Source organism: Macrotis lagotis, chromosome X, assembly GCF_037893015.1.
Source record: "Macrotis lagotis isolate mMagLag1 chromosome X, bilby.v1.9.chrom.fasta, whole genome shotgun sequence".
NCBI lineage: Eukaryota > Metazoa > Chordata > Mammalia > Peramelemorphia > Peramelidae > Macrotis > Macrotis lagotis.
Window position 1 is genome coordinate 224,342,773 of NC_133666.1, and position 11,145 is coordinate 224,353,917.

Consider the following 11,145-nt stretch of genomic DNA (forward strand, 5'->3'; position numbering starts at 1 on the left):
AAAGTTCCTTTTACTATAAATAAGTTCTATTTATGTCTACTAATATACATGTGTAGGATTTGGTACAGTAACTATGTTTTTGTTTTCTTGTAGAGAGAAGGATCAGTATTGCATGCTTGGGATGGAATAATTTCTGCTGTTATCTCATCTCCCAGGAGATCACTTTCTCCAAGGACACATTTTCTTTAAGAAAGGAAATAAGTAAAATTAAAAAAGAATTATATCATAGAAAGAATTACCATTGGGTTTGTATTAAGGAGAAACAAATATTAACTTGTATCGTTTGGGAAATGGGACTTATATTAGGCAAGTTACTCTAAAAATGAAAAGGAAACTTTTAAAGGGGGCTTGCTTTAAACAAAAAAATACATTTGTGAATTATAAAACCTGGTACAATTTTTATATTTAAAAAAATAGAATCAAGTTCAATTCAAATCAATTCAGGTATTAATTAAATGCTTATTATGTTCCAGGCACTGTACTGAGGATACAATTCCTACCTTCAAGGAGGTTACATTCTGCTAAGATTATAACCTTCAATAGCTATTGGAAAGAGTCTTTTAGACTATAGAAATAATAGAGGAATTGTCCTCATCAGCCCCTACATTGATGTAACAAGCAACCTGTGCAGATGTTTAAAAGAGGATATAAAGACCAAAAGCATCAAAATAGTGTTGCAAGAATCCACAGTTATTATATGAAATTTGTTTGTGACAAGTTTGTCGTAATTCTCATAAAAATAACTACTTCCATTGTCTTGAAAGTTACATTAAATTGAGTTTTTTTCCCCTCTAGCTGGTAAAATTCTTTCCCATAATTTTTTTTAGTTTTTTTTGCAAGGCAAATGGGGTTAAGTGGCTTGCCCAAAGCCACACAACTAGGTAATTATTAAGTGTCTGAGACTGGATTTGAACCCAGGTACTCCTGACTCCAGGGCCTGTGCTTTATCCACTGTGCCACCTAGCCACCCCTTCCCATAATTTTTTTTGATGTAAATTGTTCGCCACACAAATACTTCCTTTACAGTATCTTAGCCACAGATAATCTTAAGACCATCACAGAAACATTTTTTTAGTTTCTTAATTTTTATTTTTTAAGAGAATCACAGAATATTAGAGTTGTAAGAGACTTAGATAATCAACTCAATCCTCTCATTTTACAGAAGATGAACCCAAGGCTAAAGGGTTTAAATGGCTTCTTGTATTTGTTGCTGTCCAGATATTTCAGTCATGTTTGACTCTTCATGATCCCATTTGAAGTTTTCTTGGAAAAGATTTTGAAGTGATTTACCCTTTTCTTCAATTCATTTTACAGATGAGAAACTGAGGGAAACAAGATGAAGTGATTTGTCCAGGGTCATACAGCTTATTAAGTGTTTGAAACCAGATTTGAACTCAAGAGGATGAGTTTTTCCTCACTTCAGAGCTGGCCTCTTCTGAGCTTCCTAGCTGCCTCTTCTTGTATTTATTTACTTCCATTTCCATATATGCTGGTGAATGCCCAAGGGTCCTTATTCTCCATTCTTTTACTTCCCTTTTTAGTTAAGATCCTTCCTGCATAATTCTTGATGTAAATATTAGCTTTTATAACAATTTGGGTGGCTAGTGAAATGTTTTTATATAAATGTGTTCCATTTCTTGGCTTATTGTTCAATGAAGACAATTCATTAGTTCCTATTTTTGTATTTAAAGTCATACAGGATGAAGAAGTCTTGACCTCTTGTCATCATATCTAAATAGGATTTCCTCTCTACTAATAGTGTAAGTTGTAATTATGTCTGGCAAATCAACATCACTATTGAGGAGAAAATGACCCTTTGGGTGTGTAATTGCTTCAATACTTGTCTGACAACATAAATGCTATCATATTTAAAAACAGTACCTTTATAATAATTTCCATTTATATGTGCAATTGTTGCTGAAAAAAATTGTACATGACCAATTGTCTTTTTCACAGTGCACACATTCACAAATGTGAAGATTGGCCTTTTATTTTGATTCCCCAATTCATTGCAGATGTGAAGCATGGATCTGTTCCTTTTCTTTTACACTCTTCCCAAAGTCTCTTGTCAGAGAAGATGTCCCATCTCTGAACCTGTGCCTTTGAGTTTCTATCAAAAGCAAATGTGAAATATAAAAATGTTTCCCCATGTCCCCTTATCCATGCTACTCCAAGCTTCCATTATTATGAACAGTTAAGGGTTGACCACTTTTCTTTCCTTTATCTTGTTTTTTGAGGAAAACATGTACAAAACTAAGGAAAACCTATTTGCAAATATTTAAGTATATCAACTTTTAAAATGATTTGTATCTTTAATTTTACTTAGTTTTTTCATTAAATAAAAGAAAGATTTAATAAGAGAATCTCACAGGATATGATGAAATCTAGGACTGATGCTATTCCTTGTTTTAACAGTTGCATCTTTTAAAGTCACATTTCTTAGATAACTAGAAATACTGGTTAATAAGTTACTACTCAATGAAAAAATTATACTATCTCTTGTCAACAATAATGACTTATAGAAAATGGATGAAATATAGAAAATGGATATTTGTTGTTGTTGTTGTTGTTGTGTTGTTTCACTCATGTCCTATTCCTTATGACATCATTTGAGGTTTTCTTGCCAGAGGTACTAGAGTAGTTTGCCATTTCCTTTTCCAAATGAGGAAACTGAGGCAAACAGGGTGGAGTGATTTGCCAGGATCACATGGCAAGAGTCTGAAATTGGATCTGAACTTGGGTCCTAACTCGAGGGCCAGTGCTCCTTGCGTCTGGTTATAGAATCCATCAAGACTTTGTCTAAGAATATAACTGTGTAGATTTCTATTAAGGAACTAGTTTTATTTTTACTTTGACAAGAAGGGTACTGCATTTAAGCAGGAATGGTGTCTAAAATAAATGACCTGAGTTTAACTTTTCCTGTAGATGTTTGTTTAGTACTCATTTTTAGTTCTAGTTAGGTATCAAAGCAGATTAGTTAATTCTATGTTAAACTTCCCTCTAATCTAAAAACAGAGAGTTTCAATTAGAAAGTATTTCAGTTTTTGTCCCAAATGTAAAGATGATTTTAAGCATCCCCAATAGCTACTGAATATAGGGATTATCAAACCTGCTCAGTTAAATTCTTTCTAAGTGTCACTTTTTTGCCATCTACATTCCTCATGTTAAGATCTCAATAATGTGCAAGGTTAATTAGAGGAAAGTAATCTTAGCCCATGTTAATCATTCTTCTATAAGAATAAATTAACCTGTTTTAGGGAACTGCCTACTTCAGCAAAAAATGTTCTTGGGACATTGAAGATTACTGTATATTTTGAATGTCTTTGAATTTAAAACATTTTTAGTAATAAAGTTATAACATTTAATCATATTAGAACTATTCTTTGTGACAAATGGGATAAATTGAGTTCTGATATCATCACTCTTTCCTTAGACATTTATGGAGAAATGGACTCTAAAGTGCAAATTCTTTTTAGGATTTTGTAAGGCAAATGGGATTAAGTGGCTTGCCCAAGGCCACACAGCTAGGTAATTATTAAGTGTCTGAGTTCAGATTTGAAGTCAGATACTCCTGACTCCAGGGCCAGTGCTCTGTGCTCTATCCACTGTACCACCCAGTTGCCCCTAAAGTGCAAATTCTTAAAGACTTTGTTAAGTCGAGAAGGATAATGATGCATCCCAAACAGGATAGATGCTAAGGGAGGACCACCTTCCTGATAGGATGCAAGATTAAAGAAATTATTAATGTGATATTCTTAGAGGAAATCTGCCAGTAATTAGATCCACTCCAACAAATATTTATTATGCTGTTCTTTTATCTTGGCTATCTTTTATCTTCTACCTTTTTGTTTTTGCACTGTACTACTTCTAAAAGAAAGACAAAAGGGAAGAAAAATCCAACCCCTATTTATTGATTGTTTAACTTAAGGGGCTTACAGTGTAAACAGATAAATATATACATAATAATAGGAGGAAGAATAAGACAGTGCTGAAAGGGATATCAGGAAAGGTTTCCCATGGGACCCCACACAGAAGCAGAGCCTTTGGAAAGACTACAGGTTTACAGATGTAGAGTTGAAAGGGACCTTGAAAGTTCATTTGGTTCAGTCCCTTATCTCTATGGATTAAGAAATTGAAGCCTGGAAGAGCATAAATCACTTGCCCAAGGTCACATAGCAACCTGAGTTCCGGTTCTCTGGTTCCAGATTCATTATGTTTTGTATTGCACCATGATGTCCTCCTCTAGGAGGATGTTCCCAAAGTGGAGGTGAGGAGGGGGTGTATTCTAGGCATGGAGTGGTTGTCTATTAGGCAGTTGGTGGTACAGAACTGGAACTTGGGAGATAGGCTCCCAAGAATATGTAGATCTGGAAGTCTGCATAGATATGATAATTCAACTACTGGGCTGGAATTAATTAATTAATTAAGCATAATTTCACCTACTACAAGCTAAGAGTTGATGATGTCATCAAGAGAAAGACTAAAGAGAGACAAAAGAGGGTCTGTGGGATGTCTATGTCCCACTTAGGGAGTGAGACATGGATGATGATAATCCAGCAAAGAAAAAAAAGGAATAATTTGCAGGAAAACTCAGGTAGGAGAAATTATTCAGAAGGAGGTAGGTGTCCTGTTGGTAAGTAAAGAAAGTTGAGCATTGACAAAAGAGCATCTGGTCTTAGCAGTTAATTGGTTATCAAGAATCTTGGACAAATGTTTCAGCTGAGAAACAATGATGGAGATAAGAATTAAGAAATGAGAGGGACAGTAGGAGGTGGTCAGTAAGTGCCACTCAAATGAATTTTTTCAGGAAGTTTGGCTATGAAAAGGAGAAGAGTGATTAAGAACATAGTTCTACAGAAAGTCACCTTAGAAATCACCTGATGTAAGCTCTTTATTATTCTGTTGGGCAAACTGAGGCCTAGAGAGGTTGAAGGAATTGCTAATGTTAATGAAGAATAAGGATCAGAGGTGGGAGTCAAATTTAAGACACTACAGCCATCACTCTCATTTATTTTAGTTTTAAATAAGGTTTTCCCTCTTACCTGTAAAAACTATTTTTAATATTTTTTTTAAGTTTAGAATTCAAAATTTTTTTTTCCCTCTCTCCTCCTTCCTCGAGATGGCAAATAATTTGATATGTTATACGTGTGCAATCATGTAAAACATTTCCATATTAGTCATTAGTCAATGCAACAAAGAAAGTGAAAATAGTATGGTTTGAGAGGCAGCTAGGTGTCAAAGTTGATAGAAGACCAGCCCTAGAAGCAGGAAGACCTGAGGTCAAATTGGACTCCAGACATTTAATACTTACATAATTGTGTGACCTTGGGCAAATCATTTAAACCCATTACTTTACAAAAACCAAAAAAAAAAAAAAAAGAAGGAAAAGAAAAAGAAAATAGTCTGGTCTGTATTTAGACAACATTTTTGTTTTCTAGAAGCAGATAGCATTTTTCATCCTGGGTCCTTTGGAATTGTCTTGGATCATTGTTTTGCCGAGAACATTGCTGAGTCATTCACAGTAGGCCATCACACATTATTGCTGTTACTATATACAATGTTCTCATGGTTCTGCTTACTTCACTTTATCAATTCATGTATTTCCATTTTTTTTGGAAATCATTCTGCTTAATCATTTCTTATAGTACAATGATATTCAGTTACAATTCTATACCACAACTTGTTCAGCCATTTCCAGTTGATTGACATCCCCCCAAATTTCTAATTGTTATCCATCACAAAAAAGCGGTGGTATAAATATTTTTATACAAATCTCTTTTTTTTTATCTCTTTGGGAAACAGACCTAACAGTGGTACTGCTGAATCAAAGGATATGTACAGTTTTTATAGCACTTTGGGCATAGTTCCAAAGTGCAGCACCTATACTCTTTTAGAAAATTAAATTAATATTTTATTGATTTTTTTTAATATCACTGACCTTTCTCAAAAATAATCCCATCCCTGGAAAGAACATTTCTATGCAACAAAGTTCAACTAAGCAAAACAATTGAACATATTTTTGACACCATATACCCCATTTGACACCTGAAAGGAAGGAGGCACATTTTAACTGTATGAAAGTCATACTTAGTCTCTATTTTGGTCAGAGTTCTAAATATCTTAAATCTCATTTTCTTAGGTTTTTGCAAGGCAAGTGGGGTTAAGTGGCTTGCCCAAGGCCACACAGCTAGGTAATTATTAAGTGTCTGAGGCCAGATTTGAACTCAGGTACTCCTGACTCCAGGGCTGACGCTCTATCCACTGTGCCACCTAGCCACCCCTAAACGTCATTTTCTTTTACCTTATTGTGGTCATTATGTGTATTGTTCTTCTTGTTATGTTCTCTTTATTCTGCATTAATTTATAAGTCCTTTAAAGTTTTCCTAAATTCTCCAAATTAATTTTTTCATATATATATATAGCATAATAATTTTATATTACATTACATTTCTTTACCATACTTTGTTTAATAATTCCTGATTTACTAAACTCTATTTTTTTTCAGGACTTTTCTAACACAAAAAGTGCTACTACAAATACTTGTGTATATTTGGACCTTTCCCTCTGTCTTTGACCTCCTTGGCATATATTCTTAGCAGTAGTATCACTGGGGCAAAGGGTATATACAGTTTGTTGACTTTTCTATTATGTTGCCAAATTGGTTTTCCAGAATGGTTTCCCCAATTCACCATTCCATTAACTGTGCATTAGGGTGCTTTTTAAAAGTCCATTTTTCACATAAGCATTTATTTTCTCTCCTTCCCCTTCCCTTCTCCACCCATTGAAAAAGGAAACCTTCATAACAAATATGTAAAGTGAAACCAAAAAATTTCTGTATTTAGTCATGTCCAAAAATATATGTCTTATTCTGAATTTTAAGGCCATTAATTTTCTTGCAGGAGGTGGCTATCCAGTCTTCTTTCTGTTGTATCATACCCTTTCCAATAACTTGAGGGATGGCAGGGTCAAGTGAAAGTTTTTTTTTTCTTTTTTTAGGAATGACATTATTGTCCTTTTAATTCAGGTTTGATGTCAAGATGAAGTGAGGTACTTACATAACATTAGACAATTAACAAAAAGAGATTTAGTTTAGTTTATTCTCACTCAGTATGGATATGCAACAAGGATGCAGTGACATATAGCTTTTCTGGACATTCTTTTTCTACCCTACTTCATCTCCAGATGAAAAATCATCTGGTCAGCAGACAGAGTATGGTGACTTTGTGTGGTCTGGGACTTTTTAGGCCCAAGAAGTGTATCAAGGGAGAAGGGACAAATCAAGTCTCAAGGACAGGTTTTTGTATCTTTTATGGAAAACTAATCCCTGCTGGGAGAAAATATGAACCCTGGTTCTTACTTAATAGTCAAGACATTTATAGGTTCTTAAATCACTTTATATACATTTTAGCCTTACAACAATGCTGTGAAATGTGTTATTATTATTATTCTCATTTTACAGTTGAGGAAACTGAGGCAAAGAGAGATTAAGCTATTCATCTAAGATCACTCAGCTAATTGAGACAGAATTTGAGCTCAAATATTGCTGACTCAAAGTCTCAGGTCTTTATCCATTTTGCCATCTAGCTGGAAGTAGGGGTAATGCAGATTAAGTTTTAGAAGGGGTGAGACATGATGAGAAAGATGGGATTTTTGAGAATAAGTGCATAAACTGATTGAGGAGAGGACAGTGGAGCCCCAGCATGAATAATTGTAAGAGTGGAGATCAAGGTTGAGAAGAATAGGTTTGAGAGGAGGAAGGGACAGGATGAGATGATTAGAAACTGTGATTATAAAGATGATTGAATCTGTGATTTCATTGGTACAGGGAAAGTCCAGTTGATGTTCCCTCCACCAAAAGGGGATCAGCTGTTTCTCTGCAAGTAACAACTTTAGAGTAGCATAGAATACTGAGATGTCAAGTTGAATATATATATTGACATTATTCATCTATTATTTTTTTTTCTATGTAGAAATTTCTCTTTGCATAGCCATGGCTCTCCCTAAAGACAACTTGTAATGCTCTAGGCCTTGATATAATCAGTATAGTCATTGATAAATGAGAGAATGGAAAACATCACTATCCATCAGACTTTCTCTTTCCTTTAAACTTGTCACTATTGACATTGACATTCAATATACATTTTCTTGACTTTAGGTCCAACTTTCTATAGAGGAGAGTGACTATCCCTTCCGTTATTTGAGGTTGCCAGGAGGAAGGTTTTATAGACCACTGATATATAGCTGAGCAGAACCTCATTGTTTACCCATTCCTCTGATAACATTTGTTCAAGGACACAAGGGATCAGCAGTTCAATGATTAATAGCTTTCTTTCATTAGAACTTCAAAATAGAAAGTAATTGATTTCATAAGAAAAAGGAGTTAATAAATAAGCTGATTATTCTTGTCTCTGTTTCTGTCTCATTCTCTGTTTGTAGGTCTGTCAAGCATAAAAGCTGAGAAAATTAAGATTACCTAGTTCTGTTTTCAGCAGCAGGAATGGCTCCAGCCACTCTGATTCTGTCTTGTGTGTCTTCTGAAAAGCTTGGTGAGATAATCTTTGTTTGGCATTGGATCCAATGCAGCAGTGGCAGCCATAAACCAGGGGAACCTAGTTTGCTCCATTAATATACTCTCAGGTCTCATGAGACTTCTTTGCTCTCTTCCCTTAGGATGAGATGGAAGCTAATCTTTCAGTCTGATGGTTTCAGTTTCTGATGTCTTCTAGTAGACAAACATTAGGGAATTCCTGTCTGCCAGTGGACACTGGGATCCAACATTCTGCTATACTAGCATGTAATAAAACTTGTTTAACCATTTCCCAACCAAAGGACATGTAATTTCCCCCCCCTTTTTTCCTTGCTCTAAATAGCATGGTTTATCTGGTAGTCTTCTTTTTATCAATATAGAATTTATCAGTTTTAAAAACTGAGAAAGAAAATTACAGATCAATTTCACTAATGAATATGGATGTAAAAATCCTAAATAAAATACTAGCTAAAAGATTACAATGATATATTTCAAAGACTATATCTTAAGACCAACTGGAATTTATATCAGAAATTCAGGGATGGTTTAACATAAGGAAAACTATTGACATAATTGATGATCTTAGAAATTAAAGTAAAAAAAACTTGAGTATATCAATAGATGCAGAAAATGCTTTGATGAAGTATGCCATTCATTTCTATTAAAAACACTTGAAAATATTGGCACAAATGAATTTTTTAAATCAAAAACTATTCAATCATGTCTTCAATGATAAGTTCTTGGCTTTTTCTTAGTCATATTTGAATTTTCCTCAGTTTTTGATACTGTGGATTCTTCCTTTTCGAGAGCACTTTTCTTCTTGGATTTTTAATGAGACTTCTCTTTCCTCGTGGTCTTTCCCTGTTTGTATGACAGATATTTGTAGTTCCTTGGAAGGATTGTTTCTCATGTCTTCATTCTTCTCCAGGCTCTACTACTGATTCATCTCTACAGGATTTTCTCCATACCCCTCCATTTCAGGTTATTTTCAAATTACTCTCCCCTTTTAAGCATCTTTTTATGTACTGTCAACCTCTCATTACACTGTAAGCTCTCTGAGAGCTGGTACTTTATCTTTCTGTTTGTATTTGTATTGCCAGCCTTAGGACTATGCTTGGCAAGCAGTAAACTCTTGATAACATGTTATGTCCCCTTGGTGGGCATGCACTCAAGGAATATGTCTAGGCCCTTTTCTCTCTCTTTTTATTTTCATCAACTCTTCTGAGTTCAGTGATGCAGATCACTCTCAAACCTACATCTAAGACTAATTTCTCTTTTGATCCCTATGCCTGAATCACAAACTGCCAATTGGATAGTGTCACTTGGATGTTTGATAGGCATCTCAAATTCATCATGGGGAGCTAGGTGGCACAATGAATAAAGCACAGATTCTGAGAGTGTAAACCCAGCCTCAGACATTTACTAGCTATATGACACTGGGCAAGTCATTTCACCTTGTTTGCCTCAGTTTCCTCATCTGTAAAATAGCAGAAGAAGGAAATGGCAAACCACTCCAGAATCTTTTTTTTTCCAAAATCCTCCAAATGAAGTCACAAAGAATCATACTGGACTGATAACTAGTCAACAATAAATTCATCAAGTCTAAAGCTCATTTGATTATCTTAATCCTTAACCTTCCAGGACTGATAACTAAGTCAACAATAAATTCATCAAGTCTAAAGCAAAACTCATTTGATTATCTTAATCCTTAACCTTCCAACTGATTTCCCAATTTACATTTGAAGGCACCACCCTCCTTTCCAATTTACAGCAAAGCCATTCAACTCCCCTTTCAACCTGGTAGCTTGTTGATTTGATCTCCACAACATCCATTGTATTCATTTTTGTTCACTCACAGGGTTAACTCCCTAGTTCAAATTGTAAAGACTCTTCTATTTGGCATCTAAAACCCTTCTCTGTATAACTTCAACCAGTTGCTAGTCATATAGAATGACTTTACTCTCATATATTCTACATCAATCAACTTACTGTTTCTTCCCTGGTCTAAGTCTTTACATTGGCTTCTTCAGTCTCATTGGCAAGGAATGGAAGTTCCTTGAGGACAGTGATTGTTTTATTTTTGTTATTTTTTGTCCCCAATGCCTACTATGGTGGAAATACTGGGAGTGGGGAATGAGAATGGGGTGGGCAGTGATCTGAAATGCAGTAGATACTTAACAAAGTCTTATTTTTTAAATTTAAGGTAATGGGGTTAAATGACTCACCCAAGATCACACAACTAGGCAATTATTAAGTGTCTGAGGTTGGATTTGAATTTAGCTCCTCCTGACTCCAGCCTGTTCTCTATTCAATATACCACCTAGCTGCTCCTTATACTTAATAAAGTCTTGATTGATTGTTTAGAATAGACTCCCTTCTTATCTCTCTGTCTCATAGAGTCCCAAGTGTCTTTCTAGTCTCGGCTCAAGGGTCATCTGTTACATGAAACTCTTCTTGAATTCCCAAAGCAAGTATTTTATTATATATATATATATATATATATATATATATATATATATATATATATATATATATATATATATATATATATATATATATATATATATATACATATATAATCTTCTCAGTAGACTGTAAATTCCTTGAAGGCAATGACT

General features: G+C 34.6%; 1 long non-coding RNA gene across 5 annotated transcripts in view; it reads left to right on the forward strand.

Annotated features, from left to right (window-relative positions):
- The window catches only part of LOC141502576 (uncharacterized), a 30,051-nt gene extending 23,692 nt beyond the window's left edge, over positions 1-6,359 (forward strand). For all 5 annotated transcript variants that reach the window (XR_012472595.1, XR_012472594.1, XR_012472592.1 and 2 more), the window contains one exon: positions 94-6,359. This is a non-coding gene — a long non-coding RNA (uncharacterized LOC141502576). The remainder of the gene's footprint in view (positions 1-93) is intronic.
- Positions 6,360-11,145: the final 4,786 nt, after the last annotated feature.